Here is a 16,699-nt window from a genome sequence, read left to right on the forward strand (position 1 = left end):
ACACCTCAAAAGAAGGGTTCAAAGGATGCGCAAGAAAAAACATAATCCCACTATGGTTAGTCAGCTTTCAGGAGAACTGAAAGAAAGGTTAAGAAGCGCGAGAGATAACTTTTTTTCTAATACTTTACTTGAGTTCATGACAAATCAGCCTCGGAAATTCTGGCGGTATCTGTGAAAACCGGAAAGTCCTCCAATCAAATTGGAAATTGCCGGTATAGTGGTTGAGGATGCGCGTACCATCGCTAACTCATTCAAAACATATTTTCAGTCGGTATTCTCCCGTGCCCACGCCCCTAATATGCCCTTATCAGAGTATGACTCTGCAATGCCTGAAATCCTGATAACAGAGTCCGGCATTTTGAATTTGCTGCTACAGATAGACGTGGAAAAATCACGTGGCCTTGATAATTTATCAAGCACTTTTCTCAAGGACACGCGGGTCAGTTGTCCCCCTTCCTGCATAAAATTTTCAGTGCATCACTTGAAACGGCAGTGCTTCCCCCGGACTGGCTGTGCGCAAAGGTCGTGCCAATTCATAAAGGTGGGAACAAGCAGCTTCTTGACACATACAGGCCAATATCCCTAACCAGCACATGTTGCAAACTAATGGAACATATAATAAATAAAGCTATCGTAACTTATCTGGACCAAAAAAACCTATTATACTTCAGACAACACGGCTTCAGGCAAGGGCTTTCAACTGTAACTCAACTTTTAGAAATTATACGCAGCTTTGCTGTAACAATCGATTCAAGAGTGCAAGCTGACGCAATTTTTGTCGATTTTTTTTAAACATTCGACCGCGTTCTGCACAGTTTACTAATCTTCAAACTCAAATCAATTGGTATTAATCCCAAGACTGTTTCATGGATCGAAGCCTACCTCTCGAATCGGTCCCAGTTTGTTTGCGTAAAAAATACTGAATCGGACTATCTTGATGTTCTTTCTGGTGTGCCACAGGGATCGGTTCTGGGGCCAACTCTTTTTTCTTTTATATATTAACGACTTGTATACATGTATGGAACCAGGGGTTACAACAAGGCTTTTTGCGGATGACTGCGTCATATACACAACTGTTAGAACAGCCGATGTACAGACAAAACTTATTAAGTCTCTACGAAACGTTGTTGCCTGGTGCGAAAAACAGGGCATGCCAATTAACAAACAGAAAACCAGATGTATGACTGTAACACGTAAGAAAGAGCCCTTAAATTTCACATATAAACTAAGTAATACTTCCTTGGAATGAGTAGACTCATTCAAATATCTAGGTGTCACAATAACAAGATCGCTGAAATGGGACGTACATATCAAGAATGTTTGCGCGCGCGCGTTCAAACAACTCATATTTTTACGAAGAAAGCTAGCAACAGCCCCCACCTCGATGAAATTAACTGCTTATAAAACTTTGGTTAGGCCGATATTAGAATACGGCCGCATAGTATGGAACCCGCATCAAAAGTATTTAAACTTGGCATTAGAAAAGATCCAAAGCAGGGCGCTCCGTTTCATATACACAAAGTATTCAAGGTACGACAGCGTAACTGCGCTTCGCACATAAGCAGGCATACCGACACTTGCTGGTCGGAGGAGGTTGACCTGTTTGAAGTTCCTTTACCTTCTTTACCATGACCTGATACACTTAACAAAATCCGACTACTTGGTGCCCCCCGGACGTCACTCCAGTCGAACTAACCATGATAAATGTATCAGACCATTCTTTTCGCGTTGCGACACATTAAAATACTCATTTTTCCCTTCAACAATACATCTGTGGAATTCCCTGCCAAGTGACATCATTTGCTCACAATCTGTGCATTCATTCATTTCGGCACTCGAATTGCACTTCGAGTCATTATCGGAATGATGACTGCATTGTGGGTCGTCTTGGCTGAGCGTTCCTCAAAAGTTATCAATGACGTATTGACATGCCCCAACTTCTTTCACACGCCGGTGTCCATATGTTCTTTCGTGCTTCTCTGCGCTTGGTTCTTGCGCACGTCTGATAATATACATTACACTTGACACTGTTTGTACATTACACGGCACACCCAAATGCATTTTTTCCTGTATTAACTGCTTCTGACACTTTACATAGCGTACGCACTGTATAGGTTGTTTTGTTTCCTTGTATTTACTTATTGCTGACATGGCGTGTCGATTATAACCATTCCTTTTTTGTTTGAGTTTGCTGCAAACCCCCTGTATAACAAAGCGCCTGTACTCTTTGTATGTCCACTCCTATATGAGCCTATCAAGGCTTACAGTATTGATAAATAAATAAATAAAAATAAAAAAGTTGCAAACATCGTCTGCACGCGTCGAGTACGAAGGCGTGGGCGACAAAGGTCTGTTGGTACTGTTGAAAGGTTCAGAGGTCAAAGAATAAATCTCAATTTCTTGAAAGGAGCGATATGCGCTATGGCGATACCATGTGGCAGCACATGCGACGAAAATACAAAATTGAGGATGGGCACGCGAGCACAGTTATAGCGGATCTGGATAAAGGTGCTCGATAGGGCAATATTACGCGACAAAACCACGCCAGTAGGCGGCGGCAAGACGTACCCATCATCAGGTACGGGAGGACAGGGCGTCAGGAAGACATTTGTAGCTGCCTCTAGATACAGCCTTGCAAACTCACCTCAAGTTGTTGCGTCGGCAGGAAGCGGCAGATCCAACTGTACAACACCTGCGGAGCAGTCAATTTGGGCAGAGTGTTTTGAAAGGAAGTCGAGGCCGAGAATTAGGTCGTGCGGACAGTGCTCAAGGACGATAAATAAAACAACGTTATAATGGCCCCCAATGGTCACACGTGCTGTGCACATTCCAAGATCAGGTGAAGTACTCCCATCGGCGACTCGCATACTGTACGGTACGGCGGGCGCTAGAACCTTTTTGAGCTTTCGGCGGAGTTGCTTTCACCTCCGGGAGCTGCACCGCCTAGTTTCCTGAAGTGAAGCGACCGGTTGCAGAGGGGGACGAAGATCGGCGAACGAGAGGCGAACGGTACCTCCGACGTTGCGCAGACAGGGAGCGGCTGGATCTTGGTGGAGCACTGTCGGCGTTGATGTTCCTGGTCGGTGTATAGGGCGAGAAAGTACGATTGTTTGGCACTTGGCGGTAGTGACTCGGAGACGACCACCAGTGGTTGCGACAATCACGAGCGATGTTTCCAATACCGGAACCATCAAAACAGGTGGGTTTATTGCCTGCTGTGCGCCAGTAGGCTGGGTTGCGACGGAGTGGCGGAATTCTTTGCGTCTGGGTGCGAGCGGCCGGAGAAGTCTGATAGGTGTTTATATGGAGGACCGAGCAGAGAGATGGAATGCCCAAACTTGCTATTTCTTCCCGAACGACCGCTTGTATAAGGGAGACAGCGGGCACGCTTTCCCGACAGTCACAACGAACTGGAGCCGGATCCATGGCCTAAAGCTCCCGGCGAACGATGCGCGTTATATCTTCCGGTCCTGTCGGCAGAACGAATCACGGCGGGTCTTCGCAAGAAGATGTCGTGGCGAAAGTTTCTGTCGAAAGTTTGAGTGACGCGGTGGCCGTTTCCTTGTTCGAAGCGTCGGCACTCCTTTATAATTGCATCGACAGTGGCACAATCCTTACACATCAGGAGATTGAAGGCATCGTCTGCAATACCTTTCAGTATGTGACCAATCTTGTCTGTCTCGGTCATGTTATCAGCCTTGCGACAGAGAGCCAGCACATCCTGTATGTACACGAAATAGGATTCTGTGAACTCCTGAGCGCCGCACGCAAGTTCTGTCTTTCTTTTTAGAGCGCAGCTCTTTGGCGTCCGTTCCTGGGTTTCGCGTCGTCGTCGGCGTTGTCGTCGGCCTCGTAACCAGCTCCGCCCCCCTTTCATCCCCCCAGCGCTAGCAGCGACCGACTGATACCGCTGGATGCCGCTGACGCCGCTAGAGAGTCAAGATAACGTGACTGCATAGAACACCGTCGCCGCCATGCAGAAAGAGGAGGAAAGGGTCCCCCCCCCCTGTTCTTGTGTGGCGGATAGGGTGCTCTTCAGTTGCCGACGCGCCGGTTATTTCACGTAGGCCCCGGCACGTCGACGAATACGTGACCACCTTCCCACGGCTAGACCTGGTTCTTAGCGCTGCGGAAGCGAGGGTATCATATTGTTTGTGTCGGCATCGGCGGCGTTGTCCCTGAAACCAACTCCGCAGCTGGGGTTGACTCACTATCGGCGTCAGCGGCATCAGTCAGTCGCTGCTATCTCTTCCCTCCTCCCTTTATCGTGTTGTCCGCTTGCTGCGCGCGCTTCTGCCCCCATCGTTTGCCGCTGGGTGTACACGCCGCCCCCCTCCCCCCTCTTCCTGCGAGTCTCCGGTTGTCAAAGCGCCGGCTCGAACTTAATTCCTTTCTTCGCTCCTCCTCCAATGCAACCCCTGTGCGGTGGCAATCAGAGAGCCAGATCCGTGGCGGCGGATCTGTATATGTGCACCGCCCGAGCCGAAATTGCCGCTGCCGTTCGCCCTGTGCGGTGGCAATCAGAGAGCCAGATCGGTGGCGGCGGATCTGTATATGTGCACCGCCCGAGCCGAAATTGCCGCTGCCGTTCGCCACTGCGAAATTATCTGCCAGTTCTTTCTGAGCCATGAGCGAGACGACCGATGGAAGTCCTCCGTCTGCTGCTGCTGCTGCTGCTGCTAAACGAGCTGCCAGAGCAGAGGCCCAGCGCCGTCGCCGTCAGAATCCAGAGGTGCGTGCCGCCGAAGCAGAAGCTTACCTAGTGGAGTCTTACCTAGTGGAGTCTAGTGGAGTCGCATACATGTGTTGCTCGATTTCTTTGCCTCAATCTATCGAAAAGGTGAAACAGCTTATTTGCTGCGCTCAAATTTCGCATTAGGAAGTAACGTAATCGTCGGTAATTTTTTCTTTTTGCTGCCAGCTGACGACCGACAGGTCTGGCATTTTTTCTTTGCAGACATCCCAGCTCGCTAGATCACCTTCATGTGTATCGTACCATTGCTTCGCAGTTCCTCGCAGAAAAAATATGAGGTTTGCTAGCATCATTGTTGGATCCCAATTGTTGTCGCACACTCGCTCGTACATCGTAAGCCAGTCCTCGACTTCTGCGTTGTCCGTGCCACAAAATGTCCCCGAGTCCCGCGTATGAGTGCGGATGACCGTTGGCACGGGCTGCTGAGGCGTTGTCGCGTGTGTTGGTTGATTTGCCATTGTGGCAACAGGTAGATCACGTCCACTGCGAAGTTCCGTGATTGTACCCCGCCCCTTCCACCAAAATACTGCAGTAAGAAAGCAGGCCCACGAGTGTAAAATAATGTATAATTACGACTGCTGTGAAAGGAGTTCAGGCAACGGAGAGTCTTCGTCTTCCTCTAGCCCATGTCACCTTCTTCTTTCCCTTCACCTTAACAATATCAACAAGGGAGTGAGGCAGGGGTTCCCTTTATTGCCACTGCTGTTCATTATGTACATAGTCAAGATGTAAGAAGCCCAAGAGGGTAGTAATATTGGGTTTAATCTCTCATAGAAACAGGCTGGTACAATAGTACAGCTGCAGCCTCCAGTTTTCTTTTAGGCGGGAGACAGTGCATTGCTAGCTAACAAGCAAAGTGATATGCGATGTCTGCCTAATATCAGTGGACAGGCAGGCGAGAATTTAGGTATAAAATTTAGCGTTAAAATCAGGTATGTTATTCAATGAGAACAGTGAGCACACATTGTCAATACAGGGCCAGGAAATACTTCGCGTGAAACACTATAAATACCTCGGTATATGGATAAACAAAGGCACTAGATATATGGAAACACAGTAAAAAAAACAATAACAGTCAAGGGGAAGAGGAATGCACCCATAATGAAATTCGGAGCACCATTGGGATACATTAGGTACTAGGTAGTACGGGGTATGTGGAAAGGTGCAACGGTTCAAGGACTTACATTTGGAGATGCGGTTGTTTGCACAAATTCAGGGATACAGTGAGGACTCGGCCGAAACCAGAGATAAGTGAGCCGCCTTGCATTGCGAGTCCACGGAAAGACTACAAATGAAGCTGTGCACAGTGATATCGGCTGGACAAATTTCGAAGTAAGGGAAGCTCACAGTCAAATTTATTGTGAAGAACGACTCAGGAATATGGAAGAGAGGAAATGAGCTGGGAGAGTGTTTAGGTATTTGTAGAGAAAAAAAATTGATTCACATTGGAGAAGAACTAGAAGCATTGCCGGCAGGTTTAGACCTCAGGTTGAACAGCGCGAAAAAAACAAGAGACAAGGAATCAAATACCACAGACAAGCGCTGACTGCTAACTGGAAGCTTACTTGAAATTCTCCAGCCATTTTATACCTTTTTCGGCATATACATGCGCAAACCAGTCGCAAAAACATCGGCAAATCAGCAACATCATAATCTTTCCTTCAAAAAAGCTCTTTCTTTTCCTGACAAGGCAAGAGAGGGAGCGCACACATTTATGTACTTCCTTTCTAATGTATTAATCCTCTATTATTTCCCTTTCCCTCTTACATTGTTCTTTCCATAATATTTTTTTTTCAAATATGGGAGTGCAGGGACACTTGACTTGTTCCAATGTCCTTCTAAATGACTCCCATAGCCATTCTTTAGGTTGCGGCTCCTCTAACGAGCTCTTTCATTGAAACACTGTCCGTTTGACCTAGATAAGATTTTCCACACCTCAGCGGCATCTGATAGATAACGTTGCGCCTTAGTCAGTGAAACGATATTCATGATTTGTGCTGCACAGGGGCCTATCACGCGTTTTTATACGATATCATATCGAGGAAAGCTTAAATGGGGCACTGAAAAGCAAATTAAGATTATGTCTATTGATACTTTCTTTAGACTGTGTGACTTGTGCAAGTATGGCACCACGTGCGCTGGTCTCTTGTCTTTATACTTTTATTTCTGTGATCGTTCAGAACTTACTTTTTTATTCTGCAAGATGGCTTCGCATACTAAAGTGATGACAGATTAGGGATAGCCTGTGTTCTGTAATCAAGCTATTCCACTTAAAAAACATGGCTCGCACTCATGCTAACTCGACTTACTCAGTGCTGCCTTAATGCACGTGGTTGCTATGCCTTTCTTAATCAATTTAGAGCGTATGCTGTCGTAGCTCAAGAAGGTTTTCTTAGGTGTGGGATGATATCCCTAGCATACACCGTCGTCCAAAGAAAAACAGTGATTAATATCGAAAAACTGAATGCAGTTGTTAATTGGCAAATCATACGTGAACTTAAGCCCTCCCGATGACTTACACAACAAGTGCAAAATTTCTGCTTCCGCGTCATAAAAATGCATACAGGTATCTTTCTTCATAACATTTAAGTAGTCGGCAGCGTACCTCAACACTCGCGTTACAGGCATGTCCACCAACTTAGGAGAAATTACATTGTCAACCGAGGATAAAAAAATGTCACACAAAATGGGGGCTCTGGCTGATCCTATACAGATGCCAGTGCGTTGGACATAGAACTGGAAATCATAATTAATAGCGGTTCAATGAAGATAAAAATGTAAAAGCGTTAAAAAATTGTAGCTGTTGACGCCGACAGAATTCTTAAAATTCTATCCTATCGCGCGATATATTGCAAATGTGGTTGGTGGAGTCCCCTGGTCTTCATTTATCACCAAGATAACTTCTACGAAGCTTCTTACCAGAAAAGGGTCATTTATCTGCAACTTTTTCAAATGGCCGTGCAGAATATTTCCTACATCACATTACCATGACGTCCTCTCGGACACAATAATCCTAAAAGGGTATTCAGGCTTGTGGGTTTTCCAAGTGAAGAAAACTGAAAAAAACTCTGTCTCCGCTTTGTTCACAAGCTGCCACAACGATTCCAGGTGCAAGTCTCTGATTAGCTTCAGGGTAGCCTTCTTTTGCTTTTTTGGTTTTAAAGAAACGGCTTTAAAATTTTTCATAATAGCCTGCTTGGATTTTTAGTTCATAAGGTTTTTAGCGAGAACAACAAAACCTCCTTCTTTATCTGCCTTCAAGCGCATCATTATTTAGGTTCGATATAACTTTGTTTATGGCTAGCATTCCTTATTTTCCAAATGGTGCGTGCCTTATAACGCAGTCCACAGCTTTACCGACAACTGGTTCACGGTCTTGATCCTCAGCTCTCTCCCCTATGCTTCTACCCGTGGCTAGGAGCTGCGGAGCAGGAAGCTTTGGCTCAAAACTTTATTTGGGACCTTTTCCCAGGGCCCTCCTAAGTTGGTCTGGAATTGTAGCCTTCCCAAGCATGGGAAGTACGTTGGCACTGGTGATCCTAGCGCAAAGCTTCGGTAAGTGCCGTCTGGCACGACCTCGCATTCGTGTGCACCAATGCGTTCGATGATCTTGTAGGGTCCGTAGTCTTAGGGTCCGTAGGATTTCGTAGTCTGCAAGCTTCTAGCTAAGTCCTCGCGGCGTATCGGGGTGCAAACGAAAACAGGGTCGCCCGGCGTACCGTAGTCGAAGGTCATGGTGCGTTGCCACCGGAACGCTGTACACTGCCCGGAAAGTCTCGTACTCGCGCATCATTCGGTCCTTTTTGCAGGGGTCTTTTCTTTCTTCAACAAGTACTTTCAGGTAATCATTGTATAGTCGTATTTGGCGCCATATTACAGACTTCAGTAATTTGCACATCCTTTTTGCGTGTCCCCAAGAAGGTTATATGAAAGAAAAAAGGCCTATGATGTGAGTTGGCGTGATGCGTCTTTTCAGGTAATAGCCCAGGGAACGTGACTAGCAAGTAGTTACGGCAATGAGGTTGGTACATGCGTATGATGGGTATCACAAGGCTGGTGATGAGAGGAAGGAGCCCATTATAGAAGTAATTTGCATTAGTAAGGTCTTGATGAAGGCTAGTTGGTTCATATTTAGAACTAAGCTTGAACAGCGCTAATAAAACAAGGACCAGATGAAACAAATACGACAGATAAGCGCTGTCTGCCAACTGGAAAAGAATAAAGACTGAAAAATAGCGCACGTGGTGCCATACATGCACACGTTGTCACACAGTCTAAAGAAAGTTTGCAATATACATAATGTTAATTTGCTTTTCAGTGCCCCCTGTAAGCTTTGCTCGACATGTATTCGTATGAAAACGCGCGAAAGGCCCCTGTCATCAATATCGTTTCACTGACTGCAGGCGCAACGTTATCTATCAGATGCCGCTGAGCTGTGGAAAATCTTATCTAGGTCAAACGGGACGGTGTTTCAATGAAAGAGCTCGTTAGAGGAGCCGTAACCTAAAGAATGGCTATGGGAGTCATTTAGGAGGACATTGGAACCCATATTTAAAAAAAGTAAACATTAGGAAAAGAGAAATATAAGAGGGAAAGGGAAATAATAGAGGCTTAGTACATTAGATAAGAAGGAGATAAATGTGTAAGCGCTCCCTCTCTTGCCTTGTCGGGAAAAGAAATAGCTTTTTTGAATGAAAAAATCTTGTTGGTTGGCGGATGTTTTTGCGAGTGGTGTACGCATGTATATGCTGAAAAAGGTATAAAATGACTGGAGAACTTCAAGTAAACTTCCAGTTGACAGTAAGCGCTTGTCTGTGGTATTTGTTCTCTCGTGCCCTTGTTTTATTCGGGCTGTTCAACCTCAGTTTAAATATGAACCTCTAACCCTCATCATGATCATACTAGCAAGTATACGACCTGTATGACGTGAAACATGGCAACAAAATACGTCAAGCGAAGATCAGAGAGGCTGAGATGATCTCATGGGTGGTGGCAATGAAAAAGAAACATGCTATGAGTAACTACTTAAAAGGAAAACAAGAAATCAGGAAAGAAACAATTTCTGATAAGGCAAAGAGGAGCTCTTTACTTTTCAATGCGAGATCAGGACGCCTGAAAAGACACACTTATAAAGCGAGTAAAACAACAAAGAAGCATGTGATTCCTGTTGCTGTGGAAAAGATAGGGAAACGACGGAGCAACTTTGGTATGATGTAAAGATATCTGCCCAGCGGTTGATTTAGACACCTCTGGCCTCCTGCAGCCCTTGGGTTCTGCAAGAGCTGGCGGGAAGTAAACACGTCGGCTAGAGAGATTAGTAAGGGGTGATGGGAAGATACGGGCGAAAAATGTAGGGAAACTTCAAGAATACAAGAACGAACTTCGCAACAAGGATTCAGAAAGCTTGGTTATGAGAATTTACCGTGTTTTTTTTTTCGTTTATTTTTTTTCTCTAACATAAGCGGGACATTAGGCAATATAGTAAGAGCTTGGTGGCGCAACCTACCACTCCGTTCCAAAGGGGACGCTCATAGCATCACGTGATAGCGACGGTGAAAAAAGCAGAAAAAATTTGAATGGCAAAACTACTGCATTATTGGGTGAACCTTTTTTTTTAAATTATGGGGTTTTACGTGCGAAAACCACTTTCTGATTATGAGGCACGCCGTAGTGGAGGGCTCCGGAAATTTCGACCACCTGGGGTTCTTTAACGTGCGCCTAAATCTAAGCACACGGGTGTTTTTTGGGTGAACCTGTGACTTCAAAAGCAGGCTACATACAAAGTACAATAGCGACGAACACAGTCGGCGATCGACGAAAACCTCATGACAGGGTTAAGCGCTTCAGCTTATATATATGATCTATCGAACGTTGCAGACTAATCGTTGGTGACCGCGTGTCTTCCAGAAAGATCTACACCATTCGGGTCGCGCATATATACAATTAGATTACACAAGGTTCGGCGACAACAGACAGCGGTTAGAAGTATTGATAACCATCCAGAAACTTCCGAGACATGCAAGCGCGTCCTGCGCTCAGCGCTAAGAATTCATAGACGGTGAAAAAAGCTCACCCTTAAAAGATAAAGAAGTTGACGTGTGAATGCCCCCTGTTTCAAAAGGCACCATCCCGATGCTTCGAACAGGTGAGCGAAACACAAAATGACACGTAATAAACAAAAGTAACAAAAAAAACGATGCCCAAGGTAGTAACGTCCAAAAAGAATCTAAAGTTCAGCAATGCAATGTCCCAAATTTCTGTAGCGCTGGTAGAACAGCTTAACGCACAACATGGACTACTTCAAGTCGTGAGCGGCGCCGCTGTAACAGCGAAATGCCGTCTGGCACGACCTCGCATTCGTGTGCACCAATGCGTTGGATGATCTTGTAGGGCCCGTAGTCTTAGGGTCCATAGGATCTCGTAGTCTCCAAGCTTCTAGCTAAGTCCTCGCCGGCGTATGGGGGTCCAAACGAAAACAGGGTCGCCCGGCGTAGCGTAGTCGAAGGTTGTAGTGTCGGCTGCCGGTCCTCTACTGCTTCTTGATCCGCAGTCGGGCGAGCTGTCCGGCTTCTTCAGCGCGCTGGAGATAGGTGGCGACATCAAGGTCGAGAGGAGTCGTCGACTTTCTGCGGTAAACCAACTTAAACATTTTGATCTGTGTTGTTCCTTGCACCGCCGTGTTGTAAGCAAGGATTACGTGCGGCAGGAACGCGTCCCACGAATTGTGCTCGATGTCGACGTACGTTCCTCCGTCTCGTTCATGACGTACATTGCTCGGTCTTGTTCAAGTGCTCCGTGAGACCATTCGTCTGCGGGTGGTAGACAGTTGTCCTGCTGTGGCTTGTCTGGCTGCAAAGCTGTGCTTTAAAGGTCGTTCCTCTGTCGGTGATGAGGACTTCTGGGGCACCGTGTCGCAGCAGGATGATCTCGTCTAAAGATTTCGCCACTTTGGCTGCGCTACGTTTCGGCAGAGCTATACCTTCAGTGAAGCCCGTTAAGGAGCCCGTCACAACGACGATGCACTTATTTCCGGATGTTTACGTCGGAAACGATCCCAACAAATCCATCCTGCTGTGCTGAAAAGGTCGGCAAGGAGGCTTGATCGGCTGCAGCAGTCGCGCCTGGCCCTTCGGTGGTGTCTTGCGTCACTGACACTCTGAGCGTGTTTTGACCTAACGGGCAACGTCGGTGGTCAGGGGCGGCCAGTAATACCTTTCCTCTATGCGCTATAGCGTCCGGGAGAATCTGAGGTGCCCAGCGGTCGGATCGTCATGTAGGGTGTGCAGTACTTTTGGACGCAGCGCTGACGGAAGGACAAGAAGGTTGTTGGCGCGTACTGGCGATAAGTTGCTCTTCACAAGTAGGTTGTTTTGAAGCGGGAACGAAGACAATCTGCGCTTAAAGACTCTAAGAACAACGGCGGTATTCTCTTCTAAATAGTCGACGGAACATTTTAGCTTTAGGACGCCTAGGCAGGCGTCGTCATTGTCATCGGCTTGCGGTGGCAGGTCAATGGAAGCGCGTGAAATGCAATTCCCATCGGTGTGTTTTCGTCCGGACTTATAGGTCACAGTGATGTCATATTCTTAAAGTATGAGGCTCCACTGCGCCAGCCGTCCTAAAAGGGTCCTTTAAGTTAGCTAGACTACGCAACGCGTGATGGTCGATGACGACTTTGAATGGCCTGCCATATAGGTAAGCGCGGAATTTTACTGTAGCCCAAATGAATGCGAGGTATTCCTTTTCAGTGGTAGAATAATTGCCTTCCGCTTTTAGAAGCGACCGGCAGTCGTAAGCAATCACCCCTTCAAGTCTGTCTTTCCTCTGGACTAGGACGGCACCGAGGCCTAGGCTACTGGCGTCAGTGTGGATACCGGTATTGGCGTCGTCGTCAAAGTGCGCAAGTACCAGCGGCGACTTCTGGCGTCTTTTAAGTTATTCAAATGCGTTGGCCTGCGGCGTTTCCCACTTGAAATCGACATCACATTTGGTTAGATGTGTCAGTGGCTCACCGATGGGTGAAAAGCCATTGACAAAGCGCCTGTAGTAGGCACACATGTCAAGGAATCTACGCACTGCCTTCTTGTCGATGGGCTGCGGGAACATTGCGATGGCAGCTGTCTTCTGTGGGTCGGGGTATACCCCATATTTGCTGATGACGTGGCCTAGGAACGGAAGCTCAACGTAAGGGAAGCGGCGCTTTTCTGGCTTCAGAGTTAGCCGTGGTGACTTGCCGGCGTCTAGTACTGTCTCAAGCCGGCTAAGGTGATGGTTGAAATTGCCGGCGAAGACGACGACGTCATCCAAGACGACAGGTCTGCCACTTCAATCCTGCTAAAACCGTGTCTATCACGCACGAAAACGTTGCAGGCGCCGAGCACAGTCCAAATGGCATAACCTTGAACTCATAGAGGTCGTCTGGCGTGACGAAGGATTTTTTTTCGCGATCTCTCTTGTCAACTTCTATTTGCCAGAGCCGGACTTGAGATCTATCGGCGAAAAGTATTTAGCGTTGCAGCGCCGATCCAATTCGTCGTCTATCAGTGCTAGGGGTACACGTCCTTGTGAGTGATCTTGTTCAGTCGACGATAATTGATGCAGAGCCGTACAGTTCCGTCATTTTTCTTCACCGATGCAACAGGAGATGCCATGGGCTTTTCGATGGCTTGATGATGTCGTCGCGCAGTTTCGTCGACTTTTTGCGTAGAAGCGTAACGTTCTCGCGACGAAACTCGATAAGGGCTCTCCCGGTGTGGTCGAGTGCACTCTTCGTATATTATGCAATGCTTTGCAGCTGGTGCTTGTCGAATCTTCGACGAGGTCGAAAAGCAGACTTTGTATCGTCGAAGGTTTCTGAGCTGTTGCTGTTTACTCAGACGTAGACTTGAATTTATGTCGAATTCTGGTTCTGTACATATGGTCGTCGCGGTGGATGCGGCAGAACCTGAGAGGACCAACGTATAGCTGGTTTCCACAATTTCCTCGATGTATGCGATCCTCTTGCCCTTGTTGATGTGCTGGAACTTCTGGAGGAAGTTTGTCCGCATCGCATTCGCTTTCTCGCCATACAGTCAAGTGATCCGTCTTGCGACGCAAATTTAACGGTTGAGAAATAGACGTTGGTCGCCCTCGGTGACGCCTTCTACGTCAGTGCGTGCTGCGGTGCTGACGGCATTGACAATGCTTGAGAAGGGCGGGATGCTCACTTTACCTACGAGCACACTCAAGGCATGGGGACTACGAGAGCTCTCGGAGGTAACGCTTGATCATCCGACAGCGTGATCGACTTAGACTTCAGGTCGATGATTGCGCCGTGTTGGTTCAGAAAGTCCATACCGAGAATGACGTCTCTTGAACACTTGGAGGATACCGAAGCTGGCACGGTAAGTTCGGTCATGAACGGTAATTCTTGCTGTACAGATTCCAGTCGGTGATCACTACATCCTAAGCATCTCAGTATCCACCTCGAAACTCACGAGAACGTTTGGCGAAATTAGGCTCACGGGCTGGGAGGCGTTCAGGCAGTACCCCCCACCCGAAAACGGTATAACGGACATAGCGGAATGGATGCAGTACCTGCGGGACGCCCACATCCAAACCACTAAAACCATTCAGCGCACGGTCGAGACGCCCGAAGTAGACCGCCGCCTTTTACACCTGTGGGAAGCCCGTGAGGGCCTTCTCAAACTGTGGAAACGACAGCGGTTAAACCGGAAACTACGTCTACGAATCGAGCATATACCAGAATAAGCGAGAAATTACGCGAACAAGCTGGCGCAGCCAAATTGGGCAAAGTGTTGCACCACGCTCAAGGGTACCCTGGGCATTGCGCAGAAGTGTGCCATTCTGCGTTGCCTGATCGAGCCCGACAAGGCGAAATCGACAACCAGTCGGGCGCTGCTAGAAATCGCTGACAAGTTCCCTGGAAACGACCAGGATCTCATTGACACCCTAAAAACCAAATACCTGGGTAGCGACCCCATACGACCCTGCCTCCTAAAATACGAAGGAGAACCAAGACCAGAACTCTAAGCTCCGATCACGGAGGAAGAGGTGTATGCCGCGGCACGAGCCTAACAGCGCAACACTGCTCCCGGGGTTGAAAAAATCACCAATTCCATGATTAGAAACCTGAGCCCGACACACATCGAGGACTTGACCGAATACATAAACGAGGAACTCTGGAGCAAGGGCCCCGTACCGAAAGAGTGGAAACACGCGGAAATCGTGAGCATTCCCAAACCCGGCAAGAAGCCCGCGATCGGCGCCCTGCGTCCCATCTCGCTGATTTTGTGCCTCTGCAAGCTGTATGAGAGGATCATCGAAACTCGCCTCCAACATTAGATAAAGATGGTCACCTCTTCCCGTACACCATGCTTGGCTTCAGGCCGGGACTTTCTGCGCAAGATAATTTCCTAATCCTAAGGAAAGAAGTTCTCAAGGCCATTCCGAAGGGAGGAGAACACCTCCTGCTCGCACTCGACCTGAAAAGGGCCTTCGATAGCATATCTCACGAGGCCGTTCTCAAGGAACTGAACGACATCATCTGCGGGGAGCGGATCTTTAATTACGTCAAATCGTTCCAGACGGGCCAGACGGGCCAGACGGCAACCATCAGAATGGGTTACACTCGATCGGATACGATCGACGTGCCGAACAAAGGAACACCGCAAGGGGCGATAGTCTCCTCGATTCTCTTCAATGTCGCGATGCTAGTGCTGACCAAAGAGCTGCGGAAGATCCCGGACCTAGGTTACGCCTTGTGCGCAGACGACATCACGCTCTAGGCCACGAAGGGCTCCCTAGCGTGAAAAGAGGCAACCCTTCAGGAGACCGCGACGGCCTTGGAGAGATTTGCGGCAGGGAGCGGGATGCGTGCCTCGCCCGAGAAATCCGAGGTAATCCGGGTGCACGGAGGAGGAATTTACAAGTCCCCCGGCCCCATCAACCTCTTTCTAGAGGGCCAGAATATCACAGAAGGCAATAAGACTAGGATTCTGGGTTTTTGGATCCAGAGCAACCTGAAAGCCTCCCACACCATCCAAACCCTAAGGTCTTCCACCAACCAAATCTTGCGGATTATCAAACGAATTACAAGAAGCCGCAAGGGCATGGGAGACGAGGACACGCTTCGCCTCGTCCAGGCTCTGGCTGATTAGCAGAGTAACGTATAGCATGCCGTATCGCTACCACTCGGTAAATAAACGCGACCAAGAACAAGTCGATGCTATCATCAGAGGCGCGTACAACACGACCCTGGCTCACCCTGTCACCACCTCAACCGAGAAGTTAGCGGCCCTCATGATTGACAACACCTTCGCTGAGCTGTCGGGCGCGGTTATGGCTTCGCAAAAAGCCAGACTACAGAACACGGTGGCGGGCAGAGCCGTCCTCCACCGGACCGGAATGGAAATGGAGCACCGTGCCCTCGATGGGCGGCGATCGCTCCCGCCTAAGATAAGAGGCAAGATCAAGGCTAACCCAATACCCAAGCACATGAGTCATGAACTCCATGAAGGACGACGCAAGGCTCGCGTCGACAGAGAGCGCCGACAATTCAAGGGTGACCCGTACGTATCGTACGTGGACGGGGTGGCGTACCCTGTAGGGGGCCTCTTCGCGGTAGCCGCCGTGAACGGGAGAGACAAATCCTTGACCCTCGCAGCCTCCGTCAGGACAGAGACCCCAGCTGCGGCTAAGACCATAGCCGCGGCGCTAGTGATAAAGCAAGAAGACAGGGTAGGCAGGGAAGTTGATGTCATTACCGACTCGCAACAGGCCTGCCGTAACTTCACCAACGGAAGAACATCGCGGCTTGCGGCTCAGATTTTAGGCCCGAGGCTTCAAGAATCCCATCAAATCACGTGGACGCCGGGCCACGCGGGTCTGGGGGGGAACGAAAGGGCGAACGCCTTAGCTCGAGCGCTAATGCACCGAGCGGGACAA

This window comes from Dermacentor variabilis, chromosome 8 (genome assembly GCF_050947875.1).
Source record: "Dermacentor variabilis isolate Ectoservices chromosome 8, ASM5094787v1, whole genome shotgun sequence".
Lineage (NCBI taxonomy): Eukaryota > Metazoa > Arthropoda > Arachnida > Ixodida > Ixodidae > Dermacentor > Dermacentor variabilis.